Below are 22,608 nucleotides of genomic sequence, written 5' to 3' on the forward strand. Positions count from 1 at the left end.
CATTGAGGGAGGGGAAGGGGCTGAAAAAGAAAAAACCTAACCGGTTAGCATCGTAAACTTAAACTGTAAAATACTGTAGGCACAATTTAAGATTAGGCCATATATATTGCACAACTTGAATTAGTACACAAAGGACCCAAGCGAAGGTGAAAAACCATAAAAACCTCTGGTGGACTTTAGGGGAAGCCAATTGTTAATCAGCCCACTATCAGAGGAAAAACTAAAAAATTCCCTTCACATCCTCGATTCTGGAACGCTGGCCGTTCCAAAACCGAGTGTAAACAGAGTTTTTGGGTACGCACAACAGGCGCGTGCTAAACCTTATCTAAACGTATATATGACTTATATGTGGAGCACTTCCAGCGGCCCAGCTCCTGGATGGCAGCCACCGGAAGTCCTGCCGCAGCTGCGCTGGTGGCCGCCCCAATACGGAACGAATGCGTCCCATAATTGGAGACCCTCATGCCCAATGCAGCCAACCAACGCTTAAATACTGCAGTAAACTCGAAGCGTGTCAATGGCGATGCATCAGCATGCGCAAAAAACTGCAATACCCCCACCGGCCTCTGGGGCTTATACGGCCCGGCCAGTTGAACAGGGCATACTTCACCCTCAGGCTGCGCCTTCAAGGATACCCACCAGCCCCTGCTTAGCTGATCGGTCTTAGAATGGCGTATCTTACAAAGGACGAGCCCGTCCTGGAAGACCATGTCTTCAAAAATGCAGACCTGAATCAGTGGCCCTCTTACTGTCCACCACCAGTTCGCTAACTCTGAAGACCCCAAAGAACGCAAAAGCGAAAGCCACCATCAACTTTCACAGCATCTGCAGATCGATGTTCCCTTACCCAACTCCTCATAGCCTTCGCTAGCACAAAGGATTTGGTAGGATCCTTCTCTCTGTGTAGCCGGGCACGGAACAAAATCCCAGCCAAGACAGCTGCCATGGCCAACTTTGACCTGCCTGCGCTATAGTGACCCCACATGAAAGCCAGCAAACGGTCTTCGACCAACTTACCGCTGCTCTCCCGGACAGTCTGAAAAGCTACCCAATCCTGCTGAGCGGCCACATACGCCCTACGGGTGGAAGGGGCCAGGGATCTCAAGGCTAACTCCTTCATGTCTGCTCTACGATCTGCCATACAGAACAGTGAGCCCCAGGGGCGATGCCCAGGTGCCAACTCACGAAATTTCGCAAAGTTGAACCGTGACAAGGCATCCGCGATGCCATTGTCCACCCCGGGAACATGCAGTGCCATTAAATGTATGTTGTGGCGTATGCAATGCAAAACAAGGTGCCTAAGCAAACTTAAAGCCTGAGGGGATGAGGTGCGCTGGTTGTTAATTGCGTGCACCATGCCCATATTATCGCACCAAAACACTATTGTCTGGTTTGCTAGACTGTGAGACCACAACTCTGCCGCCAAGATTATGGGAAAAAGTTCCAGCATCAGCAGCAGGTTGGGTGTAAAACCCCGGTCAACCCAAGATTGTGGCCATGGGGCCGCGCACCATTTGCCCTGAAAGAAATCCCCGAAACCCGTGGACCCCGTGGCATCCGTAAAAAGCTGAAGCCTAGCATTAGGGGATGGCTCTGAGGGCCACAGCAGGCATCCGTAAAAAGCTGAAGCCTAGCATTAGGGGATGGCTCTGAGGGCCACAGCAGCTCGCGGTTAAAGTGCACCAAAAAGGTGGACCAGACGACCAGGTTATCACGGAACTCACGGGACAGTCTAACAGTGTGATGGAGGTCCCTGATGCTGGCTGTAGCCCCCTTCAATTTGCGACAAAAAACCCTACCAATGGGGATGACCCAGCATGTGAAATTGAGGGAACCTAACAAAGACTGGACCTGACGTAGTCGGGGCCTCTTCCTGTGCAAGCATTCCCTAATGAGATTCAACAGCTTATGGACCTTGTCAGCCGGCAGGCGGCAGCAGCCGTCGACCATATCAATTTCTATGCCTAGGTATGAGAGGATGCACGTGAGGCCCTCGGTTTTGTCAGTGGCAACCGGACATACCCCTAAGACCTCAAATATCCGGATGGCTGAGGATAATATGAGGGAGCAGGTGTTGCTGTCTCCTGGGCCCACAAAGAGGAATGCAAAAAGGTGCTAAACTTCTCAAAGCAGGAGCAAGAGACAGAGCAGCCCATTGGCAAACATTTGTCTAAGAAAACACCCGCTTCTAACGGAAAACCCATAAAACGGAATGAGTTGGGGTGTAACGGGAGGAGGCAGGGGAGAGGGATGGGCTGCTGGGCGGGTCCAATAGAGCTGCCGGGCGGACTGGATAGGGGTGCAGGGACAGACTGGAGTGCAGGCGTGCGCACTGCCTGCCCCCACCAGACACCACCAGGACAACACTTCCGGCCGGGGAGAGATCAAGGGGAGCGCACGGCGGGGACCCGTCTGCATCATCCGCCGCTGGAGCGTCGCCAGCGGCGGATGCAGGCATAGCAGCAGTGACCGGAGCTGAGACCGGGGCTAAGGCTGCCCAGCCCTCTCACCACCCGCTACCGTGTGCAGCCGTGGCCAAAAGGGGATGGGCGGCGTCAGCCAGCGACCTGGGAGGGGGCGCTGTTCTCTTGGTGCGTTGCATGGCTATGAGCAGCAAGGTAAGCTGAAGCTGATAGCAGAGAAAGGAAAGGGTTGGAAGGTAGAAGTGTGCCACTTGCTGCCAGAGACGAATCCAGACTCAAAGAGGAAGCAGGATCATCTGACTTCCCTTTATATACCCCTGCCCATGCTACCACCCCTATTCTACCTAATTGGTTGATCTAGCTATAAATCACCCGAACTTCTATGGGTAATGAACTGTTCACACAACTTTATTAGGACAATCACAAAATTCACAGGCTCTTCAATGCCCTCATGCCTATACAGCCCTCGCTTAATCTTAATCCAGCAGGCATACTTTTAAGGGGCCTACACACATATGTTTTTTAAGGGGCCTACACACGGGGAGATGAGCGTTTGAACATTCAGCACACAGTGCCACATAGCGATGTGCCGCTGAGTGATCTATCAGGGCCAGTGTTCTCAGTGAGAACACTGGCCCTGACCGGCGATCTAACTAGATCTAACTTGATTTAGATAAGAAGATTTATCTGGATATTAATCGCCATGGTGATAGCAACTAGCGGGCCATGCATCGCTATCGCCATGCCACCCCTACAGCAATGTAGGGACATTTTTTATATTATGTGGCCTACACATGTAAGCCCCATAACTCAGAAATTATCCCACCTCTTTACAGCACAGACAGAAATCCTGAAAACATGAATTGTTGCGAGATTAGGGACAGATAAGCTTCAAAAGTGATAAAATGGAGAGTAATAAACAGCCAGCCAATCAGCTCCTACCTGCCATGTCACAGACATGGCAGGCAGGAGCTGAATGGAGCCAGTGGATGGTAACTGGCGGTGCAGGTGGATGGTAACTTGCACTGATCACAGGAGCTATCTGAAGAGATGTAGTTAGTCTGGATACAACAAAGCAGTGGCGATTTGACAAGGATTTCCTGAATAGCTTTATAGTACTCCGTGTACTTTATTTGGTTGTTGTACTTGCTAGGATACAGTCTCTAGTGGATAGGCTAGGAAGTACCATGTGATTGGAATCAACAGGGCTGCGCCCATGTTGGGAAAATGCCATGACAAACCTGGCTGGGAAAATGCCATGACAACAATTGAGATGCTGAGTGGAGCAGTGTAGGAGATATCTGTCTGGGAGAGCAGATCATACTGTGTCACTGCTGAGGTAGCATTGCCAGGTGACAGGAGAAGTAGGACCAAGCACTGATGAGTGTATATGGCACACGGAACGCAGGCAGTATCTGAGTACCCAGCATGCCGTGACAGTCTGGAGAGACATCTGAGTGGTAACAAAAAGTTCTTGGTCACCACCAGCGCTCCATCGCTGCCGGCATTGGCAAGTGTGTATGCACTTGCCGATTCTGGCTCGCCCGCTGACTCCCCCCACAGGACATGTGGCTGGGTATAAGTATAGTATAGTATGTACCCAGCATTATACTTTAACAAAGCTCTACAATGTTATCATTATGTAGCAGTACTTAAGCTGGAATAGCGCTGATGGTATTTTCAGGGAAAGTCCAATTCTGCAAAACTGCAATATGTACCCACCTCAAAGGACTTGGGTTGTCACTGAACTGATATTATGGAGTTACCCTAAGTGCATTACCTAATTAACCATTAGGCTGAGGGGACTGCAGCCAAGGCCGTCAGGGCCCCCCTGACGCCCTAGGCTACAGTCCCCTCAGCCAAATGGTAGGGGCGAGGGTGCGTCTTGCAGGTGACAGCCGAGGAATAAATTTAAGGCCTAGTTTACTGTCACCCATGCTGTGGGGGGTAAAGTCATTAAGGTTCCTGCCAAATGGCTGTGCCAATGGTAACCTACTGATGGAACCATTACTTTATGTACATTGTGATTTTAATGACCTATTCAGTGGCTATTTAGTGACCTTCCTGCTGTTTCTCCCATAAGTGGCAGTGTCCCACAGGCGTGCGCAGGAGGGGGGAAGTCAGGGGACTCAGAGATCACCAAAGAGCAGCGGTAACCTCTTAAGAGATGCTGTGCACCTGCGCACATCATCTCGTCAGTGCAGGGAGGAGGCAGGGCATAAAAGGAGCCAGGGGCAGCCTAGTCTCTAGGGGAGCACTGGGCATGCCCCTAAAAAAATGACGGATCGCAGCGTTAGGCCACATCCCCTTTTACATGAGGCCACTCCCACTCTTTTTATATCCACCACTTCTTTAGCCTTCGGTGGGTCAGGTCCCGATTTTGGGAATAAAAAAGTTGGGAGGCATGCAATGGATAAAAATGTAATACAGTTTCAGACGAGAAAAAAGCCGCTGTTCAGATCGGTATAACAATACCTATTTTTTAAACGTTTAACAATATTTTATTTAATAACTAATTTAAAAATGCAAAAAAAATGACTTTATTGGGATACATGGTGAAATGTATTTTGTATGTGAAGCTAGTTTTAGAAAGGCAAAGGGTAACAGCCGCCTTTTCCTTTAAGACTTACGCCACCGGTGGTAGTACAAGCTCAAACCCATGTGTCCCAAACCAATGCCGTCTGGAAGAAGGTTCCTACTAGGAGACTGGAGAATGACTATAAATTCAAGGTGGGAACTAGGAAGTGTATTGGGAGATTAACAACAGTGAGGAATTAGTGGCTGAGAGGGGAGAGCAGAGAACACAGGAGGCAAAGTAATGGAGAAACGGAGACCAGTAACAGAGCTGGAGAGAGGAAACCAATAAGTAAATAGACTGGTAATAATAATGGGAGAATACTGGATACAATACAGGAAAACAGACAGGGTATCTGACTGAACCAGAATAGAAGGTGAATGGAAAAGAAAGCTGGAGGAATTCTGAGGACTGGCAGGAAATAAAGATTCTGAGAACTGACATGAGACAAAAATGGAGCAAATATTGAGACTGACTGGTAAGTAACTAGGACAACCCCATAGAGCGGAGTATCAAGGGCTCATGCCGCAACTGTGAGCTATGACCAGCACTGGGGGAGAGGCAGACCAGGCAGTTATAAGGAGCATGGACCAATCAGAATAGCTAGGAAAATACAAGCCTCCAGAAATGGAGATTAACTGCAGCTGAGTGCCAAACCCTTAGTAATGAGCTAATTATACAACAGGTTGTGCACAGAGCAAACACACAGCAGCAAGGCTGCAGTTACACAGACCTGCCAGAGGTGGCTATAACGGGTGGCTCTGGTGCTACTACCCAACTACCCATCTCAGCATGTTTCTGAAGGAATTCTGATTACTGACATCAAAACGTATATGCTAAAAAAGATAAAATACGTTATGGAGCATACACTGATGATTTGGGGAAATAAATTGTTCTCACCATTTAGTGGATTGATATATCTACAGCACAAATGTGCTTACATAAAAAAAAAATATTTTATTAAAAAAAGTTAATTCTGGTTGGACTTGGATAACAATGGGAGCTGGAAAGAATAAATACAAGCTCAATAAAATAGGCAGTGGAAGGGGCTGTGGAGGAATATACAGTATATAAATGGATTTTTAAAAATATAAAACTACGCGTTTCACAGGACTTCCACCTGCTTCATCAGGGTTATAATTGACAGCTCATTTGATGTTATAGGTTATCTAGTTTTCTATATGGTTCACCTTCCCCAGTTGTTTTATTTATTTTATAAAAATAAAACGTTCAAATTCACCTAAGGATGACCAAAATCTACCCATGTTGTTCTCTCCTATTAATATTAAGCTGAAAATATTTCAGTGTGCTTTGTTACTAAGCAATCCTTCTAGCCTGCTTGGTTTTCATTTCTGATCTGTCCTCCTCCATATTCATCATTAAGTTACTTGCAACAGGCCATTCAGCCCTTCTGCCTGTTTCCTCCCTCTGCCAGACATTTGCCCTTTGTCCCTTTAACATTCTTTGAGATCAACAGTCTATGTAAAATTACAGTGTTGAACTTGTCACATCATTCAGTTTCTTAATGACTAATATACTGTAGGCAAAAAAGTGAATTTAATCATGCAGTAGTAGTTTCCGACCAACACACATAATAAATCTCCAACTGTGCTATAAAATAAATCTTGTTTCACCACATGCCGACATAACTTCATTCCGTGAAGCAGTTGGGGAGATAGTGTATGTCATCACATGGACACGGAGACACTGCTGAATGAGGTTCTGCTACCCCACCATGTGCAGTATGCGTGATAGAGCAAGCACACAGCCTTTCTATCACCATGAAGACTTCAAGCTGAATGGGTCTGGGGACTGGGGTGCACAGTAATAATCATTTGTCAGGTTGGTATAGACAAGCGGCTTGTGTAAGACACATGGGCAACCATTAAAGGTTTTGTTTATGGCTAAAAATTCTTCATGAAAATGACATTTGTAGTTAATAATAATACAGAAACTCAGCAGCAGATATTCATTGTTTGTTTCTATTGAAATATGATTGTCTAGGCCTACAATTCACACATGCCTAGTTTTATTGTCATCTCCAGGAGAAGCCTGGAGAGGTAACACGTCAGGGGAACAGGAACAACAGTTTTTAACACAAGGTTAAATACCAAAAAGCGCCCACTCAGGAGTCAGTAACTTAAAAGCGGCTGCTTATGGGGGAATGGCCAGTCCCCCTAATGGTACAATGGACAGAACAAAAAAAAGAAAAGAAAAGAACAAAAAGCAGCGCTTCAATGATATAATAGGTGAATCAATTATGAGAATTTAAAATTAATTTTACCAAGACAAGATATAATAAACATAAAAAATTACTTAATAAAAATGCATGTATTAAAAACAACAGTGATGGAATCCAGATCTCGTATTTGGTAAGAAAGCACCCAATGCTGGGTAAAAAAATAACCTGACCTGTCCAAACAGCAGTCGTCCCGGTCAGTGGAGTCCACACGGCATATTACGTCTTGAGCGCCGTAGAAGGGAGTGGCTTGATGTTTGATGGCGCCCACCTACAACCTCTCGGTGATTTGTATCTGTTTGTGTCAGGAAACTTAAGCCAAAGACATCCAGTTTTTGGAGACCTAATGGTCAGATGAATGAGCAGGTAAGTCCAATAGTGAAGACGGCAGACCCAACGCGTTTCACTGGTCCAAACGCCAGCTTTATCAAGGTGTCTGAGGGACAAGGCTGACATCATTGATGACATTATAGTTTCTATATTATTTTTCATTTAATTTACATTTTCTCATTGCGGTATCATCTTTTGATTATTATCTGATCCATACAAGACAAACATAATTCACACCAAGGGAACTTGAGGGTGACTCTGGTTGGTTTGCAAAAGCAAACTCCTTATTTAATGGACAAAACCAGGGGCATAACTATAGCACCGCAGCCCCCGCGGTCACGCGGTGCTATAGTAATGCCCCCGCCCCCCCCATCCCCCGCAGGCTTACCTGTCTGCGCGACGCGTCCCGGCTCCCCTCTTGGTTACAATCAATTCTATGGGGACGGACCACGATAAAATGGCCGCCCCATAAAGCAAACAGTTCTCTGAAACTGTCTGCGGTATGGGGGCGGCCATTTTATCGTGGTCTGTCTGCATAGAATTACTTGAAGCCAGGAAGGGAGCCGGGAGTAGTTGGGAGGTATGCATCAGCGCGTTGGACAGGACAGAAAGTGCGGGGACCCTGCATGTGCCCAGCCCGATATACGAGTCCAATAATGCAGCTACTGGCCCAGAGTGTAAGGGTGAATGTGCTGCTACACCAGACCACTCTGCTGACACACCGCCTGGGACGCGCAGACAGGTAAGGTTTGGGAAGACTGGCGGGGAGGGGGGGCGCCCCCCATTAACGGCGGGGGGGCGCCCCAAAACAAGCTACGCCACTGGACAAAACCATGTGCACTGCAGGTCGGGCTGATGTAACTCTATCTGCACATGTTACATTTAGGTTAAGTTATTTTGTTTCTGTGCAGGGTAAATACTGCCTGCTTTATTCTTACACTGCAATTTAGATTTCAGTTTGAATACACCCCACCCAAATGCAACTCTCTCTGCACATGTTACATCTGCCCCACCTGCAGTGCAGCATGGTTTTGTCCATTAAAGGAGAAGTTTGCTTTTGCAAACCAACCAGAATCACAGCCTTGGAGCCATAGCACAGACTGACGGCCCTACATACATGGACTAAGTGGCTGAGCATTGCAAATTCAATGCAACATAATTCTGCAAATGCAACAGTACATAATAAGGGAGATTGGAAGAATGGGAAGAAGAGATAGAGAGAGAGAGAACGATAAATAGGGATAGACAGAAGTGGAATGGGGGAAGAATAAGGGGATGTAAAGAATAGGGGGAATATAGATGGAGAGAAATAATAAGGGAAGGTGGAGACAGAAAGAAGACTACGGTGAAGGGACAAAGAAAAAATAGGTGTAGGGTATGACAGGAGCTATATGGAGATAAATAGTGACGAGACGTATAGGAAGAAGTAGAAAAGGAGGCGATTAGAGGACTTGAGGGAAGAGAAAGAAGAACAGAGGAAGATGCGAAAATAGATGGAAGAAGGGGAAAAGAAAATAGGGGGAAGAGGGGATCCAGACTTTGGGATGACATGCATTCAGTTGACAGTCAATAAGTCAATGACTATTGTTCAACATGGACAATTTTTCGACACATGCAAATGATTGACTTGGTAATGGTCTTTGCATGAAAAGGTTGACATTTTTCCCTTTTTCAATCTTTTTCATACAACTGCCTAGACGACTATCGGAAGAGATAAAATTTCCCAAAAGCATGACGGGTGAAGTGGAACACTAATCAGGCATCCATGTGCTCCAATGTACAATTCAACACCAAAAAATATGTGAAAACCTCATGTCGACCTTTAACGTATTGACCAATGCAGTGTCGACCATTTGCTTGTGTTGACCTTTTTCCCACTGTCGATCTAATTGCTGACAACTCTTTCACACTCATCGTGGGATATAAGAGCGAGGGAGAGATTAAGCAATTTGGGACTATTTACATTAGAAAAGAGACGTTTAAGGGGGGACATGCTCAACATGTACAAGTATATCAAGGGCCAATATAAGGAACTGTCACACACCCTATTTTCTACTAGAAAGGAATCTAGGACGCGAGGGCATGAGTATAGATTAGAAGAAAAAAGATTTCATTCAGCTAGTAGAAAGAATTTCTTTACGGTCAGAACAGTCAAACTCTGGAACTCCCTTCCCAGAGAGGTGGTGACGGCTGGCTCATTAAATGCGTTCAAGGCAAAGTTGGACAAACATTTACTGGAGAAAAACATCCATGGGTACAAATAAGAAATATAATTTGTCAGTAAAATACCAGAACCTACCAAATCAGCAATGGATATCTATACCAGGTTGAACTAGATGGACGCAAGTCTTTTTTCAGCCTTACCTACTATGTAACTATGTAAGAGTAATATGGGGTGAGAGACTAGTAGGGAAAGAGAGAAGAAACAATCTCTCCCACACAATATCTAGGGAACCAGCAAATGACCGGCGTATATCATGTAGCAGTTTAGTCTTTCTGCTTCCACTGAAGATGTGGTTTTATGTTCTGTTTCATATGCAAAGGTCTGGAGTTCATATATGATGTACTGTAGGCTTCTCCACAGACTCATTGTGAAAGAAAATATGAATGGTTAAGGGATACGTTTTCTGATATAATAAGGATGGATATTGTAATTAAGGGTAGACCATGGATGACATCCTAAACGATTAGAAAGTGACATGATACATTTTGGAGCAGGATAGAAGGAAGGGAGCGTCTGTCTCTCTCATCCTCAGGAAAGGGCCTACAACCTGTTCACAGGCATCTGGCACAACACCAGCAGCAGAGAATCTTGAAGTCAGTGAGCAGCAGAGAGATCAAAGGGATAAATGATTCACATAATGTATCCAAATAACAGTCTAGAGTGTCCTAATAACTATAATATTTAGCATTTACGAATGACTGGGAGCACCTATTCTGCAGCACAAAAAGCCCCCAAAAGATAAAATATGGCATTATTAGTAAGTGATGACAAATCCTCACTGTTCCTTCCTGTATTATATTCCTGCCTTGACCATGCCACGCTAAGCTACCAGATATGTCAGCAGAGTGGATCCTGGTAGCACATTGTGTTTTTTGATGTGCTTTCTGCAGATCTAAGGCAGGGAGAAATGATTTACAGACAGAAACACCTGTTTGCTAGTGGATGGTTTTATGTCAGTTATGAAAGCAGATACACATCGGATGTACTAAAGGTTCAGCTTTGTTCTTCCTGTGATTGATGTGTCATTGATGCTACTCTTATTGCTTATTACTGAGTGACATGCTGATTTAATAGACTATGAGACAATTATTTCTTATGTATCAGATGTAGATTTAGGAATCATTATATAATAAACAGGACTATGTGAAGTACTCAGCCCAGCTGAATAAGCTCGGAAACGGCTGTATACTCAGTGAGGGGCTGCTTATGGAGGACAAGGTGGTAAGTGCTCCATGCTTTGGCGAAAGGGCCTAATTCAGACCTAGGCATTTGGGGCACAAACTATTTTGTAGCTTAGAACAGGGTTGCCTACACTCCCGGAATGGCTGGGACTCTCCCGAAAATCGGGTCCCCCTCCCGACCCCCCGGAAAGTTGGGCAACCCTCCTAGTTTCATGGGGAACCCCACTGTGCCCCCAGATTGTGGCGTCTTCCCCCCAACCTCGGCATTTAAATGCTGCAGTCCGCAGGTCTCAGATGAGGGGGCGGAGCTAAAATTTCAAAATTGCGTCATTTTAGCCCCTCGATAGAGATTTGTGAATTAGGCTTAATGATGTCACGTTCAAGCCCCGCCCCCGAACTGCTGCTGAAAGTCTCCTCTCTGGGCTTTTAAGTCGTCAACTCTGGCTTAGAATTGTAGAGGGAGATGCATTCTCCATGGTTCCTGCAGGGCATAAAAGTGACAAAAAGAAGCAGCGCTGATATCTGACAATTACATCAATGAAAATTATTTAATAACAATAATACACAATAAAATACATATATATATTAAAAACAAGAAATAAATTGATAATGGACCCAATTATTATAGTCACCAAATTTAGGATAATTCAACCTGCACTGATCCTGGTAGGTAAGTAGAATGGAGTCCTTATTAGCCACTTTATGGTATCCTGATGATGTTTAAATGGACTCAACCATCGGTTGAGTCCATTTAAACATCATCAGGATACCATAAAGTGGCTACAGATGATACAGTTAACCATATCTGCCACGGCCAGAGTCTGGTTCACTCTTAGAGGCAATTTCCTTCTGAAATGAATAAAACCATGTGCACTACAGGGGGGGACAGATGTAACATGTGCATAGAGAGTTAGATTTGGGTGGGATTTTACTACAAAGTGAGATCTATACAGCAATGCAAAAATAAAACAGCCAGTATTTTCCCTGCACAGAAACAAAATAACCCACGAAATCTAATTTTCTCTGCACAAGTTACATCTGCACCCCCTGCAGTACACATGGTTTTGCCCATTTGAGAAGGAATTTGCCTTTGTGAGTGAACCAGGATAAGGGCCATTGTCCATACTCACTGAACGTTATCGCCCATCGTCAGTGACGTCACCGGAACACGCTAAATATGCAGGTCGCTTGGCTATATTGAGAAATTGACCTGCATGTTTGGAAACATCAATCATCATTAACGATATGGAGTGTATACAGTAAACCTGGGATCCTCAAACTATTATGCTCTGGGACCCCTTCAGACAATAAAATTAATTACAGGGCCCCAGCAAGTAATTGCAGAAGGTCATCACATCACATGTGTAGTCAGCAGATAGCACATTCATGGCAGCATTGTGAAGGCACAAAATTATTGGAGGAGTCTTTAATTACAGACAATTCAACAGATTTTTCAGACTCCTTGAATCACTGATTGAGATCAGAAAAGTCATCAGCCTGATGGTCAGCAACATGGAGTCGTGACCCCATGCTGAGAAGGTCAGGACCCACTTTGGGGTCAGGATCCGCAGTTCGATAACCACTGCAGTAGATGATATTGTGAACAATACCGCTTAAAAGCCCCTTAAGGAGCGATTCTGTTCACAATATCACCAAGTTTATATGGGGCTCTAGGTTATAGGAGGTTAGGGTCATATTTAGAAAGGGTAGGGTCTAGTGATACACATCACCGGAAGTTCTGCAGGACACAATGGAATTAAGCATGATACCACCGCCGGACTTGGAAGACACTGCCTCAGCTGGTGGACCCACTGTACCAGGTAAGACACTGCAGATCACAAGGAAACATTTGCCAACAAACTGTTATGTTATGTTTAAAAAAGTAAATGTACTTAAAGTTGTTGAAGTATGGCGTGAGATACTGAGCTATCTTCATGAGTCCTTCTTTACAGAAGCATCATTGCTCTTTTGAGTTTTCAGCCAGGGCTCGTACATATGTATTTATTTCTTCTGAAATTTCTTTCATAGGAATATCCAACATTCCTGATTTATTGTATGGAATCTCTGCTCCACTTTCAACAATCATTCTCAGCCTATGATACCGTGCCCAACATTTGAAATCACAGCACCTCATAAAGGGATGGGAATAGAATAATTATATTCCTGAAACTGTTATGCAGCATATGGCAGATGGAAGAAGAGCTTACTCACCATGTGGTCAACTCCTTTGCTGGTCCCTCTCCTGTTGTCTCTCTCCGGCTGCAGTGTGGGTGGTAGTGAGTGGGTGTATGGGGGTAGAATACACTGATTTATTAGCATTTGTGCAAATTTCGGTCGCTGCCGCCACGATTCACACTCACAAATCCATCACATTTAATAGGATCGACCCCATATTCTGCCTTGATTTCCAATATAAACAGCATGTTCATGGTGTAATCTAATAATGGTATCTCAACTTTGATAAATAATAATTTCTGTTTTTGTAAATCTTATTTTGTTTGTACAGATGATACGTAGGAGGTGATTCAGGTCCGCTCACTAAGCAGCGGCCGTTCGATGCTTATCAAGCAGCTTAACGCTAGTTGACTAATGATTTCTCTCCCCTTTGGCAATAACTGACTTTTATTTCTGTCGGAGTCCACCGAAGAGGGGGATGTCAGCCACCCGCCTTCTTCGGCAGGCATCAGCGCAGTGACCCCCCACCATCGGAACAAATTCAGCCCCATCCGAGCCATGATGGTATTCACCATGAAGCTATTTTGCTTAGCATATTAAATCTATACCCATTCAGTCCTACAGAGAAACATTCAAAGTTCAGACTTGGCACCAACAGGACTGGAAACATGACTGATCCTACTATTGAGTAACAAAAATAAGTTCTCCACAACCTGGAAGACATAAAATGGCCATTCAGGTTACAAAATATGACATAAGCTTTAAGAAAATCCTTACCAATAAACTGGTCAGGGAATTGGTCAATAAACCACTAGAGTCATGTTCAGTGGCTCAGTCCTAATATACAAACATCACTGTATTTAATCCTGTACCCAAACCGTCATCATAAATTACTGTACCAAGAGCTTCTTAAATGTTGCAGCCACACCCGACCTGCGTTGACCTTAACACTCATCCTGGGGATCAGATGTCTTTTTGGAAAAACCGACTTTCTATTCTGAGCGTGAAGTTTAACTTTAGCACACCAATTTATTTACTTTTCACGGCCACCTTTTCCAGTCGCAGAACCTTTGGGATAACCTCACAACGTTCTCTGAGGACTTCAATAATACGAAACCTCAGAGATCTGAGACTTCTGACCAATGTCTCTGTTGTTTTATTAAATATTAGTTTTCGATGTGTCTCCAACCGACGTGCCGCCTCACAGCAATGGGAAATAGGTTTTGGAATAATGGGTTTCATCATAATAATTACCCAGGCAATGCTTTTTAATCTTGCTACCAATGATCCCAGCCAGATTAAACACAAAACCAGCATTTATCATTTCTAATATAAAGATTAGTCGTGGTATATAAACATTTAAGGGACACATGTAGACATTTGTTCTTTGAAAAATACTGAAATAATTAAACTGGTTTAAAGGAGTTTGGTGAAATTCCTCTTCCAAAAAAAAGGGGTTAGTTTGTTTAAAGTTTCTCAGTATTTGCAGTGATTGACATTAAAAGCCTGGGTTATTTATGAAGGTTTGTTTGCATCAAAGCCCACAGTGCTGTTAGACAGAACGTTGAAGATGAAAGGTTCCTTCAAGCCGAGGACAGTAAGGAACCACGGTGTAGGGTTCACTAAAGTGCTTGGTAAAGTATTTGTTTAGCATATGTAAGTAAGTGACGCTTAATAAGATGCATGAATCAAGTTGAAGAAGCATCAGTGATAAAAGCTGTAATCTCACTAAAGTACATAAACAATATTAATATTTTCTCTCTCATTAGAAGCTGTAGAAAGAAACTTAGACTCTACTAATGACTAGAGGTTTTATTGTACAATAAGTTCTGCATTGAGTTGATGACTACATTTGGGTGGAATAAATGAATTAGAGGAGAAATGTTCTCTGCTGGCACTTCAAATCTTCTGTAATTCATTTATTCCCAAAGTGTCCTTATTGCTGTAATCCAGTGCTTCTCAAACTCGGTCCTCAGGACCCCACACAGTTCACGTTTCCCAGGTCACCCGATGGCTGCACTCATTACTGACTGACACATTTTAAAAGGTCTAAAGGTGGAGCAAATGATTTCACTTGATTTTGTGAGGAGACCTGCAAAACATGCACCGTGTGGGGTCCCGAGGACCAACTTTGAGAGACCCATAGCGAACACAGTAGAAAGGCAGTAGCTCCTCCACTATCTGCATTACTGTAATGTCAGTACAAGTAGGGCGAAGACTAAACAGGGCTTTGCTGCACACGACAAGGTTCAGAAGCTTGTTCAGAGAGGTAGAGTGGGACCACGGAGATGTATCTATCCTCCATTCAGGTTGTTCAGTGCACATGGGCCAACATTGTCATCATAGGGTGGGAGTCTGGCACTCTGGTCTAGGCACTGGCATTTTCTGGTGGCCAGATATTCTCCGGTTTCTAGTCACCGTCTTTATGCATTCTTATTGCCTACATGGAAAATTAGTCCCCTGTGTTAGCTACCTATCTGTCAGTTTAGAGTTGAATACTAAGGCTGTCAGTACAAGAGGATGATTGACTCTTCTCCTGCTCTCCGGTTAGGCTATCTCCCCTCCTGCCTTGTTCCTCCATTCTCTTCCCTCTGCTCCATCCTTCACCTTCTCCATCAGGTTCTCCATCAAGTGTGGTTCAGTAAATTAACGGTATATTGATAGACAGTATATTTCACCATATCTGAGCCAAAGTAGTGGACATGTATACCATCGCACACATGGCTTTGTTGGTCATGCTTCAGGCAATAGCATCAGGTCCATGTGGTTAGTCAATGATGAAAAAGTTGAAAGAAGATAAAAAAAACTTGTGTTGACCATATGTGTCAACTATTGCCATGTCAAACTTTTACCTGTCGAATTTTTGACCATCTCAAATTTTGAGACTGTCGACATTTTGTCATGCCGACTATTTGGGGTTGACCTACTGACTGTTTACCTTTTTACAGTAGATCTATCAGCCTGAACGGAAACCTTTCTCAAACTCTTTCCTTTTTCTCCCCCTGCACTTTCTGGGCCACTGCTCCCTCTTGTGTTCAGCTCATGTGGCCACTACCGGTAGTGGAGTCTAGATGTAGTGGGATATTTATGATTTATGTAACAGTATTTATTATATGTATGCCATAGTGTTATACGTTTCATGTTAATATTATGTGTAGTTAGTGCAATATTTGTGTCACTTTAATCCAATATGCAAGTGTGCCATTTTAATGTAACATATGTGTGTCATATCAATGTTTTATGCATGCGTGCCTTTTAAGTGTAATATATATCTGTGTCATACTAGCATGTGTGGGAAGGGGTGGTATTAATGTTACATGTGGGGGAATGGGATCATTAGGTCGACCTAATGATGGTCAACAGTCATTAGGTCGACACCGTTAGGTCGACATACTGGAAGGTCGACAGGTGTCTAGGTGAACATGGCTCAAGATCTAGGTCAACATGGGACATGTTTGACAGGTGTCGAGGTCCACACATGCGTTAGGTCGACAGTCTAAAGGTCGACATGGGGTTTTTCACTGTTTTTTTTTTAGCCGAGTGTCGACACCGTCAACATGGATACAGTTTTAAGTGCACCACATCCCCTCGCATCGCTAGCTGTGCTTGCCATGCTTTGGGCACGGTACCTCGCTATGCTAGGCACACTATTTTATTCTTCCACCACGCCCATGAAATACCGCCTGTCGGCACATGTCGGCTCAAAAAACAGTGTCGACCTTTTGACTGTCAACCTAAGCCATGTCGACCTTATTTATTTTATTTATTTATTAACAGTTTCTTATATAGCGCATACATATTCCGCAGCGGAGCTTACAATCTATATTCCCTACCACATGTACACGCACACACAGACATTATAGGGTTAATTTGTTGTTGGGAGCCAATTAACCTACCAGTATATTTTTGGATTGTGGGAGGAAACCGGAGTACCCGTAGGAAACCCACGCAAGTAGGGGAGGATATACAAACTCCGCACAGTTAGAGCCATGGTGGGAATCGAACCCATGAACTCAGCGCTGTGAGGCAGTAATGCTAACCATTACACCATCCATACTGCCCTAATGCATGTGTCGACCTAGACACCTGTCGACCTTGTCCCATGTCGACCTACACACCTGTCGGCCTTGAACCATGTCGACCTAGACACCTGTCGACACGGTGTCAACCTAATGACTGTGATATATATAGTTCCGCACTCGGGCGCCGTACGGCTCCCCGACAGTCGGGATTCCGACAGTCATTACTCCAACGTCGGAATCCCGACTGCTCCCTCGTGGGGGTCCACGACCCCCATAGAGGGAGAATAAAATAGGGGCTTCATTGCTCTCCTCACGCTGTGCAGTCGGAATCCCAACCGTCGGGTATTTATACCACACCCCCGCACTCACGGCCATCAGTGGCGCACGCAGGGGGGTTTCTGAGTACCCAGAAACCCCCCCCCAGGAGTCTAAGGGCCCTAGGCTGAAAGCTGATGGTCTCCTCTTTCCATGGGTACAAGAATTTAAAAAATCGGCCCTTGGGAACCGGAGATATCTTACTTCAAAGCAGTGGTCCCCATCCAAGCCTGTTAATTGCTATTCCCAGTCAGATATTTCAGGTTTTGTCTGACTTTTTTCTGAGGGTATATTCCAAAAGCTGGGACTCTCCTCCTTTGAAGGACACTAGTAGCTTGTATCTACTATTCCCAGAACCTATGGAGTGATATATATATATATATATATATATATATATATATATATATATATATATATATATATATACTGTATATATGTGTGTGAGGGTTGGAGGTATCAATATAATATATTATACATATTCCATGGTCCTGGCATACCAGGACTCAGACCGGGATTAACAGAGTTTAAAACACGAGCAGCAGTAAAAGCAGGTAAAGGAGCAGCTCTGTCAGCCTAAATCTTTTATGCTCAGTATAGAATTCTGCAGGGACAGACTAATGCAGGGTATATTCCAAAAGCTGGGACTCTCCTCCTTTGAAGGACACTAGTAGCTTGTATCTACTATTCCCAGAACCTATGGAGTGATATAGATATATATATATATATATATATATATATATATATATATATATATACTGTATATATGTGTGTGAGGGTTGGAGGTATCAATATAATATATTATACATATTCCATGGTCCTGGCATACCAGGACTCAGACCGGGATTAACAGAGTTTAAAACACGAGCAGCAGTAAAAGCAGGTAAAGGAGCAGCTCTGTCAGCCTAAATCTTTTATGCTCAGTATAGAATTCTGCAGGGAAAGACTAATGCAGGGTTTCCCAAACTTGGGGTGCTATTCAGACCTGAGGGTGTGTGTGTGTTATTCTGACATGATTGATGGGCTCGGATTCGCAGCTCGGCCAATTATCAGCATGTGCGAGGCCATCCTGTGATAAAATCCAGTGTTTCATTGGCTGATAGGGGTTCCCTTTTCCATGAATGGATGAATGCTTTATGGGTCAGATTCAGGTCCCTTTGGAATAGTGGTGAATGTGGCAAAGTACAGTACTATACTAGTGTATGACATGTACTGCGCATGTGCCGTATGGGTCAGGGATGGAGCAATCAGTTGGCAGCAGACTGTGGGTGATTGACAGTCTGCTGCCATTCGGGGGCAGGAGGGATGGAGACCTCCAATATCAAAATGGAGAGGTGTCATATCGCCGTCGTGGGGAAGGGAGGGAGCCAGGATCTCCGGAGGACAAAGGTTTCCTGGACTCTTGGTAGAACCTCTAAGGCTGGCCTGTGCTACCACCTGGCACAGATGATCCGATGCTGCTTCCTAGGTCGTAACTCGGCTCACTAATGCAAGCAGGAGGCTATTGCTGCAGCTTCCATGTAAGCAAAACCACATCTGAGTCCGGCCTAGTGCATACAGGGAGAAAGTGCCTGGAATTACCACATTTGGAAATGTTGTTGTGAATCTTTATGTGGTTTGGATGAGGCGACTGAGATACAGTAGGGTCTTTAGTAAATATTGGACCCGGCGATCCATTTCTATAGCTTCTTAGATCAATTCTATACTGCTTACTTCTACATTTTCTTGTATATCCAGTTATTATGTGTTTATAATGTCATCTTCTGACCATTTATTGAATATTCTCGGTTTTGTTGTATTAATATGTGTACTATAGCTTCCACTGCTGAAACCACTGTACAAACACATGTAAGGAGATAGTCATCATCTACAGTAGGTTAGTCATACATTCTGGATCCCATCGCTCTCAGGGACTGATTCAGCAATGCCATTTGGTGGTTGGGCACATCACGTGCGCATGTGCAGAATGTGTTCTGCATACTTCCCAACTGTCCCGATGTTCGCAGAACAGTCCATTTTTTGGGAATGTCCCACGTCTCACTTGTGGCCGGGGGGGATTTGGGAGTCCTTCTTCTCACACACAGAGCAGCGGCAAATAGACCCTGTGTGCATGTGTAAGCGCACAACATCTATTCAGGGAGACAGAGGTACCGGGAGCATGGGCAGGAGCTCAAAGATTGCTGGCCATGCCCTCATATCGGTGGGAAAAACGGGGGCGTGGCTTCATGATCGCAGACCTTCCTTCAAAGTCACACCCCTTTCCCGAAGGCCACGCCCTTTTATGGAGCCACAGAGGTGTCCCGACTTGGGGCATTAGAAAATTGAGAAGTATGGTACAATATACTGTATGTGCAGCTCTCCATCTGCACGCCCACTCGAAGATTCCCCAGAGCTGCAGCATGTTAGAGAAAGCAGTCGCAGTTACCGAATCAGGCCCATTGTTTCAGAGTCCATATGAGGCTCTAGCGCTGAAACAAATAAAAGGGATTAAAGTTGTAGTCCATGGAATAAACAGTAAGTCTAATATCCATGTGACTAATACAGTACATACATTGCATGCTTGGGAAAAGCTTAAGCCTGTGATAACATTAAACCAGCATTGTAGGCAAAATAAGCACAGTACAATAACATTGTGTAATATAATGAATAACATGCTCTTAGAGTATTGCATCATTACCAGTAAAGGCCATAACAATGTTCCATTAAATAGAGACCAACAGAGCATTCTACCATTACATAAGATCAGAGGAGGATTGTAGCATGACATCAGCTGAACATGACGACTTTACTTAAGAATATTTTTAAACTGTGGGAGCGACAGTAGATATGGCAGAGGGGGAGATGGGAAAGGATGAGGGCAAATCATGTTTATTTCCCCCAGCTGACTGTAATAGCTTCAATGGATAATGGAGGCCACAGTTACCGGGCACCTCCCAAAATTCAGGTTCCTGGATTTTCACTTATCTTAATCCTGTTCATGTTACACTGAATATGCAGCAATTATTTCCCTAATTATGGTGCCAGCTCTCATGTATATTCATTTTGTAAAAACACTGATACGCTTTTGATTTCCTGAACAGAGAGGGGGCATTGCTCAGATTGACTCTATTGAAAGCTTTATAATATTTTGGAATCTTTCAGCTGAAATGTATTATTCCATTAATAACTATTATGCCTTCCTGCCTCCTCAGGTAGAAATCTTTAAGTAGCCTAGTGAATATGTTGCTTGTACTCTTATAACTACATAACGGCCTAGAAATAACTTCACACGTACACACTTATCTAAAAATAAAGACGCGACACCAATAGCTTAGTTTAAACGGTCATACTTATTTATTTAAGAAACTGGTATGACCCCTGATAAAGGGGATGGCAAAGACCAGGCACCTGAGACCAGAGACCGTTCAGGGGTGTTGCCCCGGGCAACGACCAGGTCGTTCCCAAATTCCTAAACACCCCTTACCAAAGGCACAGCCCGCCCTGCGTGGACATCCCCCCGCCTCTAAGGCCTGACGCGAACATATCCGCCTAAATGTTCGTCGCCCCACCGCGCTGAGTCGAGGCCCGTCCGCCCTCCTGGCAAGGAGAGGGGTAATACCACGCAGGGACCACCTGACACCCTTCTAGAATCCTGGTCGAGGGTGCTGTCCCGCCACAGCAATGGTACCCTCTACTGCCCTGGGCACCCAGTACCAATGCCCCGCCATCCCCTACAAAATACACACTCCAAATACTATATTAACTGTTTAAAAATATCACCCAGAAAAACCGCCATGCCCTCCTCTGAGAGGTGCACTCCATCTGGCCTGTACATGCCTGGTTTCTCCTTCACAATGTTTGGGTGCCTCACTGCCACTCCCCCTTGCCTTAAGACAAATCTGGTTAAAGCATGGTTCAACTTTTTCCTAGCCCTCTCAATTGCCTCAGGGTTTTTGGCGCCTCTCCAAGAAAAACGTGGTACAATGTCTGACCACACCAGCTTCAAGCCGCTCCACTTACGTAACAAAGCCATCAGATCTTTCTCCATTTTTATCCTTAAAGCAATGCCTGTAGTTTTAGCCAGGTCATTGCCTCCCAAATGTATGACTAGGATATCCGGCTTGACAAAACTGCTACTTTTCTTCTCTAAAAACCCCAGGAGGTCCTTCCACAACATGCCTCTAACACCTAACCATCTAACTGATTTTGCCCTCGCTAGCACTGGTGAGGTTCTGGCTAGGATGTTTCTTTCCGCCCAGAAAACATATGAGTGACCTACAAACCAAATTACCCCTGTGGGGCCAAGGGGAGGGGGAAGGGCTGAAAAGGAAGCAAAACCTAATGATTAGTATCTCTACTTATGCTCTATAGTAACAATTAACGGGGTTTTGACTGAGGTCCAAGTGGAGGTGAAAAACTCAAAAACTTCTAGAGGGCTTCTTAGTTTGGGGCCAGATTGAATTAAGCACCTCTTAGAGGAAAAATAAAAAATTCACTCCACACCGACGATTGCGGAACGCTAATCGTTCCCCAACCGTTTGTAAACGAGACGTTTTTGGACCCGCGCAACAGGCGCATACTATACTTAACTTATAATTAACTTACACTTATACTTTATACTTAAAGCATTTCAACTCTAACGTATTTCTTAAAGCTATTGGATTTCCACCTGCCCACGGCCTTGATTGCGCTCTGTGGCAAGCCTGCCACTGCTGCTGACGTAGCTGCGCCAATTCTGAACGAATGCGTTCCGAAATCCTCAGGCCTTAGCCCTATCGCAGCTAGTCCCTTCTTCATGACGGCAGCGAATTGAAACTTCGTTAGCGGCGATCCGTCTGCATGCGCTAAGAATTGTGCGGCCGCACCTTGTCTCACTGCTACATACTCGCCAGCTAGAGTAACTGGACAAATACTCTTGTCTAGGTGTGGTCTCAGCGTAATCCAGGTGCCCCTGCCTTGCTGGTCTGTTTTAGACCTCCTCAGCTTGCATAGCACCTGTTCCTTGCTAACCACCACGTCCTCCCAAAGTATGCCTGAGTGTACTTTCTTATTATGCGCTGTTAGCTCGCTAACCCTAAATGCGCCGTGGAAGGCCCAGGCGTAAGCCACCCTAAAGAGTGCCAGCTCCGAGTCATTGTCTGCCACCGA

The sequence above is a fragment of the Crinia signifera genome, chromosome 7 (assembly GCF_055691185.1).
Source record: "Crinia signifera chromosome 7, ASM5569118v1, whole genome shotgun sequence".
Classification (NCBI taxonomy): domain Eukaryota; kingdom Metazoa; phylum Chordata; class Amphibia; order Anura; family Myobatrachidae; genus Crinia; species Crinia signifera.